Below are 22,762 nucleotides of genomic sequence, written 5' to 3' on the forward strand. Positions count from 1 at the left end.
CACTTGAATTTGCTAGAGAGAAAATCTGTGTACATATTATAGCCCGAAATGTTGATTGATTAAATAATTGTACTATTTTTCAATTAATGCTTCATTGACTAATAATTTTTAAAAATAACAGTTGTCTAAGTGTTTGAACCTGATATACCTCAGTTGTCTCATTGCACTTCCCTTATACTTCTTTGGAAGGTTATTCATTGATTTTCTGTTCTTCAGTGTCTGATAAAAGATTTACATGAATAATTGTATCACATAAAACATAGCAAGCCAGATTGCATTGGCCACTACCTTGTTCCTGAAGATAAAGTACTGACATTGCTTTAGAACCTCTAAGTGTTTGCAGTTCTCATTATATTAGAATTATTGCTCTCATTTGCAGTTTCAAAATAAGGGAGATTAGCCAATGTACCCATACTGATATTGCCGAAAAAATACCTTTGGGGAGTATAAATGCGCTTAGGCATTTATTTTTGTGACCTCATGTAAGGAAGATCTTATCTGTCTCTGCCTGGAAAACCAATATTTGATCTCCCAATAGCTGGTGTGAGGTCTATAGTTTTCAGGTTTTCGGGTGGCATCTTCAAATTTTAGAGCTGACTTCGTAAAACATGCAATATAAATTGCAATGTCAAGAGAAGTCTCTTTTTAATGCCTTTATTGGCTATTTCTCCCTGAAGCAATTCTTGGAGGAGCACATTTTAAAAATTAAACAAATCTGAAGAGGGTTTAAGAAATGTATGGGTTGGCATAATTACAAATCTAGAGCAAAGACTATTCATACACTCATTTTCTTTTTTTTTTTAAGATTTTATTTATTTGCGAGAGAGAGAATGAGAGACAGAGAGCATGAGAGGGAGGAGGGTCAGAGGGAGAAGCAGACTCCCTGCCGAGCAGGGAGCCCGATGTGGGACTCGATCCCAGGACTCCAGGATCATGACCTGAGCCGAAGGCAGTCACTTAACCAACTGAGCCACCCAGGCGCCCCATACACTCATTTTCTTATGTGTGAAATTTATTCAGTGGGTTTCACAGTGATATTTTGTATTCTGGGACTGCACATTTCTAGCCAAATCTTTGCATTCAGTTTATTTCTCTTTTTACCATCTGTACTGGTAGATTACTATACTGAGATTTTAAGTCATACAATTTTAGAATAAAGTCATTCATTGTATGTGATAAAAATTTTTAATCCAACTCACTTGTTTTGGGAAAGTTATAATATCAATTAATAGTGCTTCAACATCTTTGTGCCTCTGTCTCTTTGTATGTCCGAAGAATTAATAATCAACTAGTTTTCTTATCTGTAATGTTTATTTTGTGGGGAAGAGTCACACAAGCATACACACACAAGTATTAAGATGTCTAAGTTCTACACTTTTCTGTGTGAAAACTGACAGTTTGACAGTATAAAGAAGACAGGCTTTGGATTCTAATGGACCTATGTTTAAAAACTAGTTTATAAGTAGTTATGCAACCTGGACAAATTAAAATTTTTGGCCTTTGGCTTTCTTAGTGTAAAATAATAACATCTACCTTTTAGAAATATTATATTAAACTAGATGAATTACAAAAAAATTGTGAAAATGAATAGACACAAGATTCTCAATAAATGGTAGCTGCCCTTACTACTACTGTTATTGTTGTTGATTTTACTGGCAATCTTCAGTGACTGGTGACTTGATTGTCTCTTTATCACTGATGAGCCTATAAGACTCAGCCTTAAGACCCATGTTATTAATTTGCAGCACTTACTACAAGCTAAGGAATACAAAGATACGATAGAGGCCTTATCAGCCCATCTGCTTACAGGTTGCTCCAGATAAGGCCTCTCCCTCTGGTTGCAGTTATATTCCTCCTGACCCTGTATCAATCCTTGGTTATTCCAAATAGCAACAGATGTAACTGACTAATAGAGCTTATCTTTAGAGCCAGAAGAAAGGACAAAGATGATAAGGAAGAAAAAAGCATGGTTTAAAAATGGGATGGGTAGGGGTGGGGTAGGGTGGGATCTTCTGATGGTAAGCCTTAACACTAAGTTTTTTATGATAATGGATGGTTGTCTCATGCTGTGATCACCATCTCCTACTTCTGCAACTTGCTGGTCAGCTACTCTGGTAACTCTTCTATGTTATCATGACCAGTGATAACTCCACCTTCTTTCTCCATATTCCCCTCTCATCTTCATTGTGCTCACCTTGCAGATTTGAATCTATGGCTCAATATTTTTATATCTCTCTTAGAAATCTAAGTTCCCGTTACTCAATGTTTTTAACACTTCCATCTTACAATATACCAAGTCCATCACTTTTCTTTGCCTGCATCACTGCAGCAGATGAACAGTGCTAAAGAAATGTACTATGAAGGGGAGCAAAATATACCACCCCAAAATATGCCTCTGGCATGAGGACGATTTTAGGTTGAGTATTTTTAAGAAACAGCAGACCTAGGAAAACTCTGAAAACCAGTAAGTTACTCTTTTGTAAGAAAATTTACATTTATAAGGGAAATCTCCATTTGTAAGGGTGTCACCCTCTCTGTTCCAGGAAGAAAAGAACGACTCTAAAACTCTAGAAACTTCTGTCAATGGAGAAGGCAACAATTTAAATTCTGCATAACAATAGTACCTTGGTTTATGTGCTTTCCTGGTAACCTCCCATAACTGGCCTTCCCATTGCCCCCAAACATCTTCTGTCTTTAGCTGGAGATGTTATTTAAAGTGGTAGCTTGGGCCATTTGGGGGAGTTAGTCAGTTTTCCTGGGTACTTCCCATGTACATAGGAGGTATACATGTTATTAAACTTCTGTTTACTTTTCTTTTGTTAATCTTTTATTACACGGTTGTCTCAGCCAAGCACCTAGAAGGTAGCAGGCAAATTATTTTTCCTCCCCCACAACCATCAGGAAAGCCAGCACTATGAATTGAGATTGACAGCACTCTATGGGACCTCAACATTGCATAGAATTCTTACTGTGTTTTCCTATGATGAGTATTTTAATTCTATTTGATTCTACTCAAATTTCTGACCTATCACCTCCATCCCATTCTTGATATGGGATGTTACCTTTCTTTTACCAAATTAAATAGAAGCCTTTAAACAATGAGTTACTGAAATTCCTGAAGCCAAACCACGTACATGTTTTCATCTGCTCTGATTCTCTTATCTCCTGCTTGTTTCTCCCCACTTCAGGAACCCACACTATTGTGTATCTTCAATCTCTACCTCTCTATTGGATCTTTCTCATTATCATTTATATATGCTCAAGGGTCTTCTATCTTTAATATAAAAACAATTTCTTTGAGCTAACTTCTTTATCTCTCTTCCGTCACAACCAGAGTAATCAATACTGTATAAACTGAGCTCATTTATCATTTCTTCAATCTATTCCATTCTGATTTCTGACCCAGAAAATTCATAGAAATAGAAATGGGTAAGATCAATTATGATTTCCATATTGTTAAATCTGTTGGGTATTTTTCAGGCTCCCACCTAATAGAACTCCTAGAAGAAATAAACAATATTGAAACCATTTCTATTATTGAACACACTATTTTTCATTTCCATGACACCAAATTCTCTTGGCTATTTTTTTCCCCTGACGATTCCTTTTCATTGTCTTTTACTAGATTATTGTGCCTATCCAGACCACCCTAACTTTCTTCAGGTCTTTCACTGCTCCATGCTTTCTCCCATTTCAGGGCTTTGAATAAACTGGTCTGTCTGGAAAGGCCTCTTCTTCCTTTACCTGGATAACTTATTTATGCTTCAGATCTCAACTCAACTGATTTCTCCTGAATGGTCTTCATTAACACCACCCCAAATCATATATTCCTGTAACAATCCCCAAACTAAATTTTGTCCCTATATTAAATACTTTGATGCAAGCTTGCCTTTTTCCTTTAAAGAGTGGGGTGGGGGAAAAAAAAAAAAAACAAGAAAACTTTTCCTAAACCCTTCATGATTCTTTGTCTGGTCCAATAATCAAATTAACATATAACTATAAGACCCAAAGACAAGCTGGGCAATTCAGGCTTATATGCCATTTTAAGCTAAGGAATGGGATAGGGACCTGGGGATTCAGAGGTTGTGTGGGTGATTCACAGGATGATAAGAAGAGCAGATGTTTGGTAATTAAAGTTATCACTTGGAAACAGCTCTCTTTTGGGGCCAGGCCTCTTATCTAAATTCTTTTAGGTAGTTTAAGAAAGGAATAGATAAAAGTTTTTCTTGAATCTACTGGGTCTTGATTCCCTTCAGCTCAAAACAGTCCACATGCCACGGGTGCCTGGGTGGCTCAATTGGTTAAGCATCTGACTCTTGGTTTCGGCTCAGGTCATGATCTTGTGGGATCAAGCCCTGCACCCCTCCTCCCACACGTGCTGTCACTGTTTCTCTCTCAAATCCTTAAAAAAAATAGTCCACATGCCAAAGTGGTACATTTTGGGGAGGCTTTTTCTGAGCCAATTCAGAAGTATTAATATGAAATTTTCTGTTTTTACCATTATTTGGAAAATGACTGTCTTCCATTAAATCATAAGCTGTAAGAATGCAGCAACTATATCTTCTTTGCTGACCATTTGCTTTTGCCCAGCATTAGCAGAGTCCTAGCACATAATAGGTGATCAATCAAATGTGGCATTGTGTCTTTAATCATCTACCTTCCAGCTATAATGGATTACCCAGAGGAAACTGCCCCACTTTCCCACCTTTACATTTTTTCAAGTTTTAAAAGATTTTATGCTTTTATTTCAGTCTTCTCAGTAGTACTGTAATATAGGTATTTCTACCCCAATTTATCACATGAGGAAATTGTAGATGAGAGATGGATGTGACTTACAGTCACACACTAGTAACTGATGAAAATGAATTTTAAATTTAATCTCTTCTTTTCTTTAACCCTCTACTGAGGTGTAATTTACATACCATAAAGTTCATCCACTTAAAGTGTATAATTAGTTTTAGTGTATTTACAGAATTGTGCAACCATCACTATATTCTAATTTTAGAACATTTTATCAAATGCAAAAAAGAAACCTTGTACCTTTTAATAATTATTATCCGTCTCTTCCTCTGTTCCCTTAATTCCCAGTCACAGGCCAATACTAATTTAGTTTCTGTCTCTATGGATTTACCTATTCTGGACATTTCATATAGGTAGTACCACACAATATTTTTGAGACTGATTTCTTTTACTACTTCATTACCAGCATAGTGATTTCTAGGCTTATTCATATTGTGCCACATATCAGCACTTGATTCTTTCTTATGGCCCAATTATATTCCATTGTATAGATGTATTCCATTTATCCATTTATCAGTTGATCAGCACTTTGTTTCTACTTTTTAGCTATTATGAATAATACTGCTATGAACATTCATGTGCAATTTTTTTGGGGACATACATTTTCATTTCTCTTGGCAATCTACCTAGGAGTGGAACTGCTGGATCATATGGTAATTATGTATTTACATTTTGAGGACAAACTATTTCCCAAAATGGCTATACCATCTTAAATTCCCTCCAGCAATATATAAGGATTCCAATTTCCCTACAAGTTTAGTGGTACTTATTATTGCTTTTTATTTTAAATCTTGACGATTTTTGCAAATGTAAAGTGGTGTCATGTGTGGTCTTCAATTACATTTCCCAAATAGCTAATAATGTTGAACATATTTTAATATGCTTATTAGCCATTTATATATAATTTTTGGGAAAATGTCTATATAAACCCTTTGGTCATTTTAAAATTGTGTTATCATTTTATTGTTGAGTTTTATGAGTTTTTTGTAAATTCTAAATTTAAGTTCCTTTTCTCCAAGTCTGTGGGTTGTCTTTTCACTTTCTTGGTGGTTTCCTTCGAAATACAAATTGTTTTTAATTTTGATGAAATACAACATATCAATCTCCTTGATTGCTTGTGCTAAGAAATCATTGCCTAACCCAACCCAAGGTCATAAAGATTTACTCCTGTGGTTTTTTTTTGTTAAGGATTTTATAGCTTTAGCTCTTATATTTAACTCTGATACATTTTGAGTTTATGCATGGGTCAAGGAAGGGGTCCAACTTGTTGTTGTTGGTTTTTTTTTTTTTTTTTTTTTGCTTTTTGTATGTGAATACTCAATTGTCCCAGAACTATTTTTTGAAAAGACTATTCTTTAACCCCATTGAATTATTTTGTCTCCTTTCAATTCTATTCCGAGTCTATGTCTATTCTTATGTCTGCAATATACTGTGTTGATTACTGTGCCTTGCAGTAGGTTTTGAAAACAGGAAATGTGAATACATTTACTCTTTTGTATTTTGGCTATTCTCAGTCCTTTGCATTTCTTTATGCATTTTAGGATTAGCTTGTCAGTATCTGCAAAAACTGAAAAAAAAAAAAAAAAAAAGAAAAGCCAGCTGGTGTTTGATACAAATTGTGCTCAATCTGTAGAATGATATGGAGAATATTAACATCTTAACAAGTCAGTATCGTTATTACAACACCTGTGATCACAAGTTTTCTTTCTGTTTATCTTTTTAAATTTCTTTCAATAATGGTTTATAATTTTCAATGTATAATTCCTGCAGTTTAAAAAAAAAAAACCTATTCCTAAATATTTTATTCTTTCTGATGCTATTGTAAATAGAATTCTTTTTATTGCCAGTGTATAGAAATATTATTTGTTTTTGTATATTGATCTTGTATCATGCAACCATACTGAACTTGTTTATTCTAATAACCATAAGTTCTAATGTTTTTAGGGGAAGATATTTTGGAATTTTCTACGTACTAGATCATATCATTTGCAAATAGACTTCTTCCTTTCCAAACTAGATGCCACTTATTTCTTTCTTTTTTTTTTTTTTTTTACAAATCTCAAGTACTAGAATCTCAAGTACAATCTGGAATAGAAGTGGCAGAAGTAGATCTTTTATCAGATTGAGGAGGTTTTCTTTACTCCTCTTTTGGAGTAAAGAATTTTTAGCATAAAAGAATTTTAGATTTTTTCAAATAGTTTTTCTGCATCATTGAAATGATAACGTGATTTTTGTTCTTATAATAGTGCATGATATGAATTGATTTTTGCATATAGATACAATTTTTATTGCTCTCATTTTCTTACTGGAATAATTCTAGCTCTAGTTCCTGCTACTTCATTCACTTCATCAAATGAAATTCTATCCACCTTTCCAGCCATATCTTTAATTTACCCTCTTTCAAGAATCTCTACCAGATAATAGTTTGTATTATCCATGTGATTGATGATTTCTATTTCATCTTACTCAGTTGTGTATCATTTTTATATCACTTCACATTACATAATTACATGTATATGTGCTACAAAATAATTGCTCTTGGGGCAGAAAACACATCCCATGTTTGTATTACACCATAGTTTCCAGCGAAATAGTATATACAGAATATAACAGAAAAGTTGTTCAATAAATGTTTGTTGAATTGCCAGGAGTTTCCAGTTTTATTAAGGCCAGTCTTCTAATAACTGTGGCATTGGAAGAATTGATGTAATCACATCACACTCAAAACATGCTAAATTCAAATTAACAAGCAGATTTCCATTTTCACTGTCTTGTCATTTACTTGAGCTTTTTGTCTTCTTGATATAAAGTTATGGCAAATATTTCAATATGTGGATGAATATTTTTAGAACATCTGAACAGAAAATTCATTTAGAAAAATGTATGCAAGTGGTAAGAGGCAATCTTAGTTTTAACTCAAAAAGTTGTAAGTGTTGAACAATGTTCACATGACATATACTCAATCTTCAGCTTTCAAACATTAAAGACAGTTTTACAACACTAAATTTAGCAGCTAAAAAAGAAAAACCACAAACCTATCTGTCAAGCTCATGTACTTTTTGTATATGCTCAAAATCTAGTCCCCTTCTAACTTATTTTTTAAGAGTTCCTACAATCCAAAAATTGCTTAGGATCAGTAAAAGTTTCTCATCAATTGCGTTCTGTTTTTCACGCTCAAGTGCAAATTACTTTTACTCATCCAGTGGTAGGAGTTTATGGTTAAGTCCTACCTAGAGGTTTTAATGCATTGGCCAGAGAAATGCTGCCCTGGCCTGGCCATGGCCCCAAGGATTAGCTCTCAGCACATGGTTTCTGCTTTTGGCAGCACATTAAGCAAGGTGAAGACAAGAGATTCAGGGTGCAAGTCTTGTTATGGGTAGAATCATTTTATAAAGAACTACTTTATTCATTTTGTAGTCTCCGAATTCAGATGTTCACAGCCATTTAATTAAGAGAATTTTCATGAGAAGCCAAAGGAATATGCTAGATGTTGGGATGGTTTTGGGGGAACAGGTAAGAAAAAATAGAATTAATCACAGCCCATTCATTTTTCCTCTTTAGGTTTATTAAAGAGAAATTTAAAAATAAATTCAAAACAGATACGGTATTATTTTCTTTTTTCTTCTAAAGAGTTGTTTTGATTTTCTCTTGCTCAAGGCATGGATTAGACTGGATGAAGGAAAGTTTTCCACCAATTGACTGTCAGACTCCGGAAAAGTCATTTTACCACTTGTATTAAGTTTATTCATTTGTAAAATGAGAGTTTGACTAGATGATCTCTAAGGTGATTGCTGTCTCTCAAATTCTATAATCCTACCTGTGCTTTTCATCCCTTCTCCTGCCAATATATCAATTTAATATTGTGACAGCAGTCACATCATCAGGGCTTGATCAGTACTTATTCAAAGTGGCTTATTGCAGTGTTACTGAAAACACCAGGTTACTTGGAACCTGGAAAAGTGGACAGGGGCTTAGGAGAAGTTTAATTGTATTCTTCATGGGAAGCACATTTAAAGTAAATTATCTGGACATAGAACATTTCAGTTATGTGACTGAAAATTAGCAAATGAAGAACCCTTTTCCATAGTGTAGACAGCATAAATTTGCTGTATTGATAGGCTTTGACTGCTCATGTGTTAAGTGGTGTTTTTCCCAAAAATGTTCCAAAGAATACTACTATTCCTCAAGATGTTTCTAAATATTTTCTTTGGGGTACACGAGAATTCTGTGGCCAAGTAACCACTGGAAACTCTTTATACTACCCCAATAATTGGATATTTACAAGTGGATATTAACTAACTAAAGGTTCTGAGAAGTACTACAGTTAAAAAAGCACACATTCTCAAATTATAAGACCACAGTAACTTTTTTCCATAGAGCACTTAGAGGTTTTAGGAATGTAGATTCACAAATGCTAATTTTAAGAAATTTATTTTTTACTTGTTAAATTCTCCAGAGACTTCAAGGGTTAAAATAGTTAAACTACCTTTTTTTTTTTAAAGATTTTATTTATTTATTTATTTGAGAGAGAGAGAGAGAAACAGCATGAGAGGGGAGAGGGTCAGAGGGAGAAGCAGGCTCCCCACTGAGCAGGGAGCCCGACGCGGGACTCAATCCCAGGACTCCAGGATCATGACCTGAGCCAAAGGCAGTCGCTTAACCAACTGAGCCACCCAGGCACCCAGTTAAACTACCTTTTAAGCTACTATTGTTTTTGCATTTTTTCCTGTTATATGTCATCTCATTATTTATGACTCAATTTTTGTGAACGTATTTTTCTACTGATAATTTTTTTCTACAAATTTTTGGTATGTTAACAAGTGGCCAGTGAAAACTCAAGACTGGCAAACTTTTTCTTGGAATGGGAAATATATATATTTCTCATATACATATATATGTGTATATATATGAGAGAGAAGGAGGAGAAAGGGAGAGGGCACAAGTACAGGCACACTTATTGTGAATGGAAAAGCTTGAGGAGAGGATAAAGGAAAAAGGGACTAAAATAAGATTGGATGTATGCTCTGAATTCCATGCAGTCTAAACTCCAAATATTAGGAAGTAAATTTTGGTAAATCTAAATGATTTTTTATCTGACAGTTCCCTTCAAAATCATATATTGACTACAGCTTGCCTCTCTGTGCTTGGATGCTTTTATTGACTTTTCTATTCAGTGCCTTGTGATGCAGTACCAAGGATCAGTATACTTTCCCTTTGGGATTATTGTTGGAATCTTGGAGATCTTACAGATGCATTTATTACATTTCCAAAATTTTAGTGCTTACTTAACCAACCGGGGGTTTGTTGCTTTATGTAGTGCAGTTTGGGGGGAGGAAATAATTTACTGGAGCTAATATAGATAGTTTGAAAGTTATATCATAGTTTCTGTTAATGGAGCTTATAACCCTAGAGAAAAACATAGTATTGAAACAGTTTGGGCGAGCTTGCAAGAATGCAGTAATGAGTTCTGTGGCTATGGTGGTGGTAGTTGCTTTTCTTCTCTCTAAATCATGTAATTCTTCATCTTTTCCTTGTTTCCTTTAAGTTAATTTTGCTAATTCGCACTGCCACCACACAAAAATTTTTTTTCTTAGAAAACAAAAAGCGTTATTTTTTTATGTATAATTTGTGAGTTGATTCATTTAATAACTGACAAGTCATGTCTAATACATTTTAAAAAAGTATACAATCATTATTTTTAGGTGAACCTTGAAACAATGTGAGATTTCATTTTTTAATGTTAATATGAAACTAAACTCTGCTTTCAGAGGTCACACAGCTTTTACTTCTATCCTTATCTCCCTTTTCCTCATCTTAGTCTAATCCTAAGACTTTACTTATTTTATGCTTTTTCCATATTCTGACCAATTCTTTAACAAATTATTGAACATATAGCAATTGCTATCCATTGTAAAGGATCATGTGTATAGGGGAATAAAATACGGTAAGAAGCAGGTAAAATACGAGATTTAATAATTTTATCTGAATGAAATTCAAACTCAGTCAAAACTATTGTACAATCATTTTTAATGTATTTTTCACTAAACTGTTAAAAAAACACTTTATTGATGTATGATTGACATACAAAAAGATATACATATTTAACATATGCAACTTGGAGATAAGTATATATCCATGAAAGCATTACCACAATCTATGCCATAAATGTATCCATCACTCCAAAAGTTGCCGCTTGTCCTGCTTTGTATTAAGCGTGTGTATATGAGACAAAGAACATGTTATATAAGGCTTAACCTCTTAGCAAAATTTTTGAGGTATAATTAACATACAATGTTAGTTTCAGGTGTACAAAATATTGACTTGGAAATTCTGTGCTAAATGCTTACCATAATAAGTGCAGTCACCCTCTGTCAGCATACAATGTTATTACAATATTATTGACTATGTTCCTTATGCTTTACTTTTCTTCTCTGTGACTTATTTTTAACTGGAAGTTTGTACCTCTTAATTCCCTGTATTTTGCCTTTCCCCCGCCTCGCCCCTCACTGGTGGCAACCACCTGTTTGTTCTCTGTATTTAAGTCTGGTTGTGCTTATTTGTTTTGTTTTTTAGATGCCACATGTAAGTGAAATCATATAGTCATGCTTTTATATGGCTGAGTTATAACCCTTTGTGCATATATTCCTCATCTTCTTTATCCACTCATCTATCAATGGACGCTTGGGTTACTTCCAAATTGTAGATAGTGTAAATGATGCTGTAATAAAAGTAGGCATGCATACATCTTTTTGAGTTAGTGTTTCCCTTTTTGTTGGATAAATACACATTAGTGGAATTACTGGATCATATGGTATTTCTGTTTTTAGTTTTTGAGGAACCTCTATCCTGTTTTCTTTTTTTTTTTTTTTTTTTTAAAGATTTTATTTATTTATTTGAGAGAGAGAATGAGAGAGAGAGCACATGAGAGGGGGGAGGGTCAGAGGGCGAAGCAGACTCCCTGCTGAGCAGGGAGCCCGATGCGGGACTCGATCCTGGGACTCCAGGATCATGACCTGAGCCAAAGGCAGTCGCTTAACCAACTGAGCCACCCAGGCGCCCTCTCTATCCTGTTTTCAATAGTGGCTGCACCTATTTACATTCTCACCAACAGTGCACGAGTGTTTATCTTTCTTCACATCATCACCAACACTTGTTGTTTCTTGTGCTTTTGATTTTAGCCATTCTGAGAAGTACAGGTGTTAGGTTGATAGCTTATTATAGTTTTGATTTACATTTACTTGATGCTTAGTGATGTTGAGAAAAGATGTGTCTGCTCTCCAACTGCCTGTCTTCTTTGAAAAATGTCTATTCAGGTCCTCTTCCCATTTTTAAATCAGACTGCTTTTTGACTTTGAGTTCTATAAGTTCTTTATATATTTTGGCTACTAACCCCTTATCAGATGGATCACTTTGCAAATATCTTCTCCTATTCAGTAGGTTGTCCTTTTGTTTTGTTGATGGTTTCCTTTGTTGTGCAAAAGCTTTTTTATTTTGGTGTAGTCCCCATAGTTTAATTTTGCTTCAGTTTTCTTTGCCAGAGGAGATGTATCTAGAAAAATGTTTCTATAGCTAATGTCCAAGAGATTTTTGTATATGTCTCCTTCTAGAAATATTGTGGTTTCAAGTCTCACATTTAGGTCTTTCATCCATTTTGAGTTTGCTTTTGTGCATAGTGTAAGAAAGTGGTCCAGTCTTGGGCGCCTGGGTGGCTCAGTTGGTTAAGCATCTGCCTTCGGCTCAGGTCATGATCCCAGGGTCCTGGGGTCGAGTCCCACATTGGACTCCCTGCTCAGCGGGGAGCCTGCTTCTCCCTCTCCCTCTGCCTGCTGCTCCCCCTTCTTGTGCACTCTCTCCCTGTCTCTCCCTCTCTGACAAATAAATAAATAAAACCTTTAAAAAAAAAAAAGTGGTCCAGTTTCATTCTTTTGCATGTAGCTTCTGCCTGTAGCTCTTTCATTCTTTTGCATGTAGCTTTATTATTTCCTTCCATCTACTAGCTTTGGGTTTTGCTTCTTCTTTTTCTAGCTCCTTTAGGTGTAAGGTTAGGTTGTTTATTTGAAGTTATTCTTGTTTCTTGAGGTAGGCCTATATAGCTATAAACTTCGCTCCTAGAACTGCTTCTGCTGTGTTTGTAAGATTTTGGACCATTGTGGTTTTTATTTATTTCCATGTATTTTTTAATTTCCTCTTTGATTTCTTGGTTAGCCCATTCGCTGTTGAGTAGCGTGTTGTTTAGCCTCCATATGTTTGTGTGTTTTTTCCAGATGTTTTCTTATAATTGATTTTTAGTTTCATACTGTTGTGATCAGAAAAGATACTTGATATAATTTCAATTTTCTTAAATTTGAGACCTGTTTGTAGCCTAACATGATCTGTTCTGGAGAATCTTCTATGTGCACTTGAAAAGAGTGTGTCTTCTGTTATGTCTGGGTGGAATGTTCTGTATATAGCTGTTAGGTCAATCTGGCCTAATGTGTTGTTGAAAGCTACTAATTCCTTGTTGATTTTCTGTTTGGATGATCTTCCAATTGATGTAAGTGGGGTGTTAAAAGTCTCATACTATTATTGTATTACTGTCAATTTCTCCTTTTATGTCTGTTAATACTTGATTTCTGTATTTAGGTGCTTCTATGTTGGGTGCATAGGTATTTACAATTGTTATATCCTCTTTGTTGGATTGATCCTTTTATCATTATGCAGTGCCCCCTTTGTCTCTTGCTACAGTTTTTGATTTAAATATTGCTACCCTGGCTTTTTTTTTTTTTTTCACTTCCATTTGCATGGTGTGCTTTTCCATACCTTCACTTTGTCTGTATGTGTCTTAGTTCTGCAGTAAGTCTCTTGCAGGCAGCATATAGATGGGTCTTGCTTTTTTTTGTTGTTGTTGTTTTTTGTTTTGGTTTTGTTTTGTTTTGTTTTTACCCATTCACTCACCCTATGTCTTTTGATGGGAGCGTTTAGTCCATTTAAAGTAATTACTGATCGGTGTGTTCTTATTGCCATTTTGTTCATTTCTTTCTGGTTGTTTTGTAGTTCTTTTTCTTTGTTTGCTCTCATCCCTTGGGTTTGATAGCTTTCTTAATTTTATACTTGGATTTCTTTCTCTTTATTTTTTGTGTACCTATTATAGGTTTTTGATTTGTAGTTACCATTAGGTTCATATGTAACATCTTTTTTTTTTTAATATTTTATTTGAGAGAGAGAGAGAACAAGCAGGGGGAGCAGTAGAGGGAGAGGGAGAAGCAGGCTCTCCACTGTGGCTCAATCCCAGAACCCTGGGATCATGACCTGAGCCGAAGGCAGACGCTTAACTGACCGAGCCATCCAGGTGCCCCTTCATATGTAACATCTTATGTATACAGCAGTCCATATTAAGTTGATGGTTGCTTAAGCTTGAACACATTTTTAAAGCACTAAAGTTTTACTTCCCCATCACCATTTTATGTATATGATTCCATATTTTACATCTTTTTTTTATTTTGTATATTCTTTGACTAATTTTTGTAGATATAATTGATTTTACTACCTTTGTTTTAATCTCCATACTGGCATTATCAATGATTAATCTACTACCTTTCCTAAGTGTTTGCTTTTGCCTGTGAAATTTTTTTCTTTTATAATTTTTTTCTAGTTGTGGCCCTTAACACTCACAGAATTCCCTTTAACATTTCTTATAAGGCTGGTTTAGTGTTGAATTCCTTTAACTTTTGCTTGTCTGGGAAGCTATCTTCCCTTCAATTCTTAATGATAACCTTGCTGGGTAGAGTATTTTTGGTCATAGATGTTTTCCTTTTAGTGCTTCGAATATATTGTGCCATTCCCTCTGGTATACATAGTTTCTTCTGGGAAATTAGCTGATAGCCTTATGAAATTTTCATTTTATGTAACCATTTTCATTTCTCTTGGTACTTTTAAAAATCTGTATCATAACTTTATGCCATTTTAATTATTATGTGTCATGATGTAGACCTCCTTGAGTTAATCTTGTTAGGGGTTCTCTGTAATTTCTGGACCTAGATATCTGTTAATCTGATTAGGGAAATTTTCAGCTATTATTTTTTCAAAAAAGTTTTCCACTCCCTTTTCTCTCTCTTCTCCTTTTGGGATCCTTATAATGCTGTTACACTTGATGATGTTGACACGTTCCCTTAACCTATTCTCATTTATATTACTCTTTTTTCTTTTTGCTTTGCAGCTTAGTTGCTTTCCATTTCTCTGTCTTCCAGATCATTGATCCATTATTCTGCTGTTGATTCCCTCTGGTGTATTTTTTATTTCAGTTACTGAATTCTTCATCTCTGACTGGTTCTTTTTTATATTTCTAAGCTCATCCAGTCTTTTCTCATGTGCAGTTCGTAACTTTATGACCATTACTTTGAATTATTTATCAGGCATATTGCTTATCTCCATTTCATTTAGGTTTTTTACTGTGATTTTGTCTTATTCTTTCATTTGGGACATACTCCTCTGTCTCCTTATTCTGTCTAACTCTCTGTGTTTGTTTTCATGGATTAGGTAGGTCAGCTTTGTCTTCTGGTCTTTAAAGTAGAGGCCTTGTGTAGAAGAGGTCCTGTGGTGCCCTATATCACAATCCCTCCCTGGTCATAAGATCCAAGTGCTCCAGGGCTGTCTCCTCTGTGGGCCAAGTGTACCTTATGCTGTGGCTGAGCTCCATTTGCCTTCAGCCTAGCCAGCTGCAGGGATTCACTTTGCCTGCTGTGGATATGGTCGGCAGGGTTTGTTCTTTATGCTGTTGAGAGGTCTGTATGAGGCCACTGGGAGTCCTTAGGGAGTAGAGCCTGCAGTCAGGCTAGTTGTATGCAGTTAGTCTCTCCTATAGTTGTGGGCTCACCAAATGGCAAGGCTTGCTCCCTGTCTGGCCAGCTAAATGGCTGGGCTGCTTTAACTTTGGGCATGCTGGTGAGTGGGATTATCTTCCCCCTTCCCTAGGGCAGGAATCACTTTGTAATGGCACTGGTCCCTGCTGTGGCTGCGTGTTGAATGTGGCAGGACTGGAGCCACTTTGGAGGTACACTTGATCAGGCAGGTGGGTCTGCAGGGGTACCCTGGAGTGTTAGCACTACCTCCCAGAAGCATCTAGCTATCTCAGCTTGGGGCAGGAAAGAATATCTGCCAGTACTTTTATTCTTGGAGAAATCTTCATGTATACCCCAGGCACTTTTTAAACTTGCTTTTCTCCTGTGTCTCAGACTGAGTTATTTATTATGCTGGCTCTTTAAGGGCAGGGTCTCAGTTTCTTATCACACTCTGGCTCTCCTGGAGTTAAGGCCCACTGATTTTCAAATGTTATGTTCAGATGTTATGGGAATTTGTCTTCCTAGTGCAGGTGCCCAGTATGGTGCTTCTCCTTGCTTGTGGTATCCTTTCCTTTTGTGGTTAGTCTTACCAGGAGTTTGGTTCCCAACCATATCACCATCCATTCTACCATTTTAGATATGGCTTCTTATCTACAATTAATTGTTGAAGGTCTATTCTGCCAGTCTTTAGGTCATTTTCAGAGTTAGTTGGATATGTATAGCTGTTATCTCAGTGTGTCCATGGGATGAGGTGATCTCAGGATCCTCCTATTCTGCCATTTCCCTGAACTGAAAATTTTTAAGTATATAATACATTATCAGCTCTAGACACCATGCTGTATGGTAGATCTCTAGAACTTATTCATCTTGCATGAGTAAAACTTTGTATCCTTAAAGCAGCCCTATGAGATATGTTTCAGTACTCTTAATCCTAGATTGATAAGTGAGGAAATAGTTACAGACTCAGAATGATTTAATATCTCAAGTTCATAGGTGCTATTAAGTAACATGTATTAGTTGGGATAGATTAGGTTCTGCTACAGGAACAGACAATCCCTGAAACTTCACTGTCTTAAAGCAGTAAATCTATTTCTCACTCTTTCCAACTTGGACTGTCCTCCTCCATCTTATGGCTACACTAGCCACTATCTGGAATACATAGCCTGGAAGGACACCATGGCAAAAGAAGAGAGAGATGGTAGAGGTAGATAGGTGCTTAACTTCTTGACAGGGAAGCAATGTTTTTCATAGGGCTTTGTTCAGGCAGCCAGAACTACTTCCACACTCCAACCTAAGCCAAAGAGAGGTTAAGCCTATAGAAACTTCAGTAAGCACTAAATGTTTTTGCCATGTAATGGAATAAGTTGAATTCAGATTATTAAAATTCCAAAGCTCTTTCCATAACATACTATGGTTTCTTTATGCAATTATTTTTTAAGGATTCCTGTAGCAAATGAAAACTTCTATCTCATGAAAATAAATATGTTTGTCTATTTAGGTTTATTTATAAAAAATGGTAGTAAGTATATACAGGGGATTATGTGCAGTTTTTATTTTATTAACCTAACATTATATAATGAATCATGATCTATGTCTTATTCTCCAAAAATATTTGAATGAATATATCCTATTTAATTTTCAACAATAGAGAAATATTTTAACTTGGCTCGATATTTTGATTATTACAAATAACACCATTATTGTGTTCATGTATAGTTCTTTAATTTCAGAATATATACTTCAGATTCAGTTGTTGTATAGGAATTGCTGAGGCCAAGGATAGTAACAATTTTAAGGCTATTTATAAATTTTACTAAATTTTTCCCCCAGGAATATTGTGTCAGTTTGCTCTTTATTAGATATTCATGAGAGTATGTAATAGCTTTTTTTAAAATTCTGTATATATATGTGTGAATTATTTGAAGGTAGTTCTCAATTCTCATTCTTTCATAACTGAATCATTCATTGTTTTATCTTTCTGTGAAGAAAGTTAACTTATTAAAAAAAGTTAACTTATTGCTTCCTTTATCATTGGTTTTTTCAAAATTATATTCTTTCCTTGCTCATATAATTTCCATGAATGCATTAAGGACTGTCATCTTGGATCTCTTATCTGCTTCCTCAATCCCTTCATTTATATCATTCATTCAGCAAATGCTTATTTTCCTCACTCGTTAGGCCCTTTTGTCCTCATCTCCTTTTGCTAATGAAATTCCAGATGGCAGGATGTGCTGAGATGTAGAGATTCCAATGGTGGAAAGATAAAAGTATAGGAGGGACCCTGCTGTAAAGACAGCCATTAGGTTTAATGTTAGGATGCAAGTGCACTGAGAACCTCCCAAGTGAATTCCATACAGACTAGAATTAAATAATGGAGTTAAAGACCCAGGACTGGAATATCAATTTGTTTCTTCTATGTATCAGGTTAAATAGGACTTTGGAAAAATTTAACAGTTCAACCATTTAGATTATGTTTATAAGACACTAATATTGGAAAAACCTCTCAGGAATGTCAATTTCATAAAGATGGTTCCTATCTCAGGAAACTGACCTCTGCTTTATTCTGGGAGCTCTGTTACCAGTCTCCTACTTTCTATTTTTCCATTTGTTTTATTTACTCAACAAATGCAGCTTACCATACCTATTCTGTTGATTTCTGTAGCAGATTTCAGTAGTACCCACAGACAGAAGCAAAGACAATTCCCTCTTATGCTCTGATTGATGCAGTCTTTTACCACACATGACAAAGTGATAGATGTACTTAGTTAACTTTCTCCAAAATCATTAATGCCACACTCACTGGTTGGCTACTCAGGAATTGGTTAAGTACCTGTCATGCATTTGCTACCTGAAACACTGCAATACTGAATAAGGAGCCCATTAATTTTCTTTCAAGAGCAACTCGAAAGGATAAGTATGAAATGCATAGTTAGAAAATAAGTAGAAGAATATATACCATGGGCTTCAGAGAGATATTGGGTACTGCAAAATTACAACTTAAGCCTGAGATTAAAAAAAGAGAAAGCAAGTGGATTTTTTTCTGAATTTACACTTGGGAAAATTGTTTAAAATGCTAATAAGTTTTCTTGCAAGCCATAATTTAGATGTTGGGTTCTCAGGTGTATGTATGTAGCATTTAAATTTTAATCTTGAACCCACAAATACACTCAAACACTAGATGGCAAATTTTTGTTTCAGAAAAACATTCTAAAATGAGACAGGAATGGAAAACATAGAAAATTTACAGATTGACTAAAAGGTAATAATTTCATAGTTACCGAAGGAACCTAATGAGTAAATAATTAATGCTCCAGAAAAATGGGGCAAAATGTTACTGACCTAGAAGAAATCTATTACTAATACTTTAGTGAAGCAATTTAATAGTTCTCTTCTACACTTTGTATCAATATTACTCACATAGACTCTTTAAGCTATAAGTAGATTTTTCCCTTATGGAATAAAAGCTATGGTTTATCTTTTTCTTTGAACCCAAGATAATTTCTCTTTTATAGGTAATGAGGCAGTAACTAAAGTATAAGAACCAGTTAGTCAATTGAATATCATGCATCTCTAAAGGCTTCAAAATGCTGACTTGCTTTTTCTCCTTTCTCCTGGTTTCTATGTTCAGTTGAAGAGAAAATGGTGTTTTCTGTTTTAGGGATGGGGGGAGATAACTTTCACATGGTAACTGTTCCTGGAACAGCAGGTAAGAAAGAAAAATAGTAAGAATGTCTTACATCTGTCTTATTATACCAACAGAAAAATGTGGCCGACCAACAGCCAAGCAAATGAAAACAAACAATGAACACTTATAAATAGCAAGGCTCTTCCTCCACAAAGTGTTAATATTTATTTAAAGAATCAAAAATGGAAAAGATCTAAAGGGATGAACTGGGTATAGCTTTCTGTAGGGAGAATAGGCAAGAGAAGGGAGCATTCTCCTAGTTCTGCCATCAAGAAATTAGCAATCTCAGGGGGAAAAGGTGACAAGACATATATACTAGAAAAATCAGTTATTAGAAGATATTCATCCATTCATTTAACAAACGTGTGTTTTGTACCCACTATATTCCAAATAACTGTTTGGTATCTGGGGAAGACAATACTGGATAAGACAGAAACAACCACAGAAAGGGGTACAGTTAGGACGCGAAGGCAATGGGCTTGACAATGGCATGAGGTAAAGCATAACTTTCTTTAGATACAATGGTTTGGCAAGTCCTCTCATAGGAAATGTTTTTGAGCAGAGACCTGAACGATGAGAAAGAACCAGTCAATGACAGATCTGGTTGAAGAATGTTTCAGTCAGAAGAAACAGCAAGGTTAAAGGCCCTGAGGTGAAAAGGAATCTCAGGAATTGAAAGGAAGTGTAGCTGGAGCTCACTGCGATGTGTATGTGGGTGGGGAGGTATGAGATATGCACACTCAGAAATGGCTGAGATTATTCTAGTCACCATAGTTTCCCAGTCAGTTCAGCTAATATGTCATGTCACACTCAAATGCCTCAGCTTTATGACCTGAGATATTAGAATAATAACCTTGTATATCTCTTATAAAACCGTTCCCTTTCTATTGATTTTTGTCCACAGAGATCATCATAGTGTTATTATGATTTCCATTTAGTACTTACTCGTCCTTACTGGTTTGTTGTACAATCAATACTCTGTCTAGAAAGCAGAAGCCATCTTTATTTCTCTTACCTCTTTTTGGTAAGCATGAGGGAAGGGAGCTCTCTTGCATTGGGAAACAAACAAATTGCTGTGGAAGTACAAGTAATAACATCATGTTTCTCTGGTACATATTAGCAAACTACATTGTTTATTTGGAAAGAATCACTTTTGCTTTTAGCTAAAGCTTGTAATATACAGGCATTTCAAACTGGCAGCCTTCTTTAAGGAAAAGCTGAGTCCTGAGGCCATCCTCCTTTGGAGCAGACAGCTGCCCTTTAAGTCTAGTGAACTAATCATTGATTTGCTTATTTCTGACAAGATTTTGCTCAAAAATGCCCATTTTAAAAACAAAATCACTTACCCAAATATCCTTCCACTTATATAATGCATTTTAACAATGATAATGTGTTATAAAACTTGTATACATGTACTGTGTGATTAAAAATGATGATTTTACCTCACGCTTTTAACTATCTTTTTTTTTTTTTTTTTTTTAAAGATTTTATTTATTTGACAGAGAGAGACACAGCGAGAGAGGGAACACAAGCAGGGGGAGTGGGAGAGGGAGAAGCAGGCTTCCCGCAGAGCAGGGAGCCCGATGTGGGGCTCGATCCCAGGACCCTGGGATCATGACCGGAGCTGAAGGCAGACGCTTAACGACTGAGCCACCCAGGCGCCCCCCCGCTTTTAACTATCTTGAGAAGTATTTCACAGAAGTGTTCTTATTCACTTCCAAGTGCTTATAAGTATTGTTCTATACATTTTTGCCCATTTGTCTATACTGGATACTAAATAACCCAGTAAATATGCTTCCTCTTTCCCCAGTTTTTAAACTTAGACTTTTTTTTTAAAACTTTAATGTTAATCGCCATACATTACATCATTAGTTTTTGATGTAGTGTTCCGTGATTCATTGTTTGCATATAACACCCAGTGCTCCATTCAATCAATACGTTCCCTACTTAATACCCATCACCAGGCTAACCCATCCTCGCACCCCCCTCCCCTCTAGAACTCTCAGTTTGTTTCTCATGGTTCGTCTCCCCCTCCGATTTCCCCCTCTTCATTTTTCCCTTCCTACTATCTTCTTTTTTTTTTTTTTTTTTGACATATAATGTATTATTTGTTTCAGAGGTACAGGTCTGTGATTCATCAGTCTTACCTTTATAAATTACTAAGAGTATAAGTATACTTTAAAACTATATTCACAGCTAGAACTTAGAAAAGATAGGCACATGATATAATACTGAGAGATGACAGAAAATAAGGACTACTTTAGCCCAGTTGAGTTCTATGTTATACTTGAGAATCATCCATTTGTTCTTTTAACCTATATTCACTAAGTATCCATTATATGCTAAGGGAGTTTTCAGGCACTGAAATAAAATTGCTACAGTAGAATAATGTAAAAACTCCAAGATGAAAATATGATAAAGGCAGCCTAAATCTGATGGTAGAGGTCAAAAAGATGACTTTCGAAGGAGGAAGATACTTGAAGCAGGAGTTATCCTTTTGCAATACAAAGCAGTGTATCCCAGGGAGATCAAACAGAATACATAAAGGTATAGTGTCATTACTGAGCATAGTATATATGGAATGGAAAAAATAGTGCCCTTTTTTTGGATTTCCCTTTGCAGGAATCAAATATGAAGATTATTACATGCCAAACAAAGGAAGCATTCTGGACAATTTTTGCATAATATGAGAAGAATGACCAAAGCACTTGTGCTGAGAAAGCATTGAACATGACCAAAAGTGGAAGATCTTGGTGAGAAATGAAACCTTTGTAGGAGATACTGAGAGCCTGAAATAAGAAAGTGTCTTAGAAATGGAGGAGGAGGAATATAAATAAGAATCATTTAGGAGGAAAATTATCAGAATTTAGTAATTAATTGTGTATGATTAGTAGAGAAAGTATTTTAAAATGCATTATTGGGTTTCGGCTTGGGAAAGAAATATATGTTCACCAAGATATAAAGGTAGATATTTGAAGAAAGAAAGATTACAAATATTTTTTATAGTTGTTAAATTTGAAGTGCCTATATAACAGCTAGCTTTTGGATTGAACCAAGTTAAATTGGCAAGTTTAGCTCAAAAGAGTCAACAGAAATTCCATATTGTTCAAACTAATCTCCTGTATTCATGATTCTGAAGCTCAGGAGAGATATCTGGGCTGGGAATATAAATTATGGACTCCAGTCTTATAGAAAACACAGGCTCTCTTAAGGTAATTAGTGTAGGGGTAGGAGTATAGACTTGAAATGCAACTTTGGAATCACTGTTAAAATAGCAATAGGAAAAATATGACAAAAAGCCATCATTGCCTCCCTTCTCACATGATAGACATCATTGTTCAGTCATAGCACTTTCTCAACTGAGCCCAACTTCATCTTTATATCTTTGTCTACCCTTAGTCCATCCAGGCGGCTACCATCTAATCAGCCAGAACTTACTTTCTTTCTTTCTTTTTTGACA

At 35.4% G+C, this 22,762-nt stretch overlaps 1 long non-coding RNA gene across 1 annotated transcript in view; it reads left to right on the plus strand.

The window, feature by feature from the left end:
• Positions 1 to 22,762, plus strand: part of LOC118523903 (uncharacterized) — a 206,565-nt gene that overhangs the window by 132,452 nt on the left and 51,351 nt on the right. The window contains exon 3 of the long non-coding RNA XR_004911316.2: positions 21,925 to 22,055. This is a non-coding gene — a long non-coding RNA (uncharacterized LOC118523903). The remainder of the gene's footprint in view (positions 1 to 21,924; positions 22,056 to 22,762) is intronic.

Source organism: Halichoerus grypus, chromosome 10, assembly GCF_964656455.1.
Source record: "Halichoerus grypus chromosome 10, mHalGry1.hap1.1, whole genome shotgun sequence".
Lineage (NCBI taxonomy): Eukaryota > Metazoa > Chordata > Mammalia > Carnivora > Phocidae > Halichoerus > Halichoerus grypus.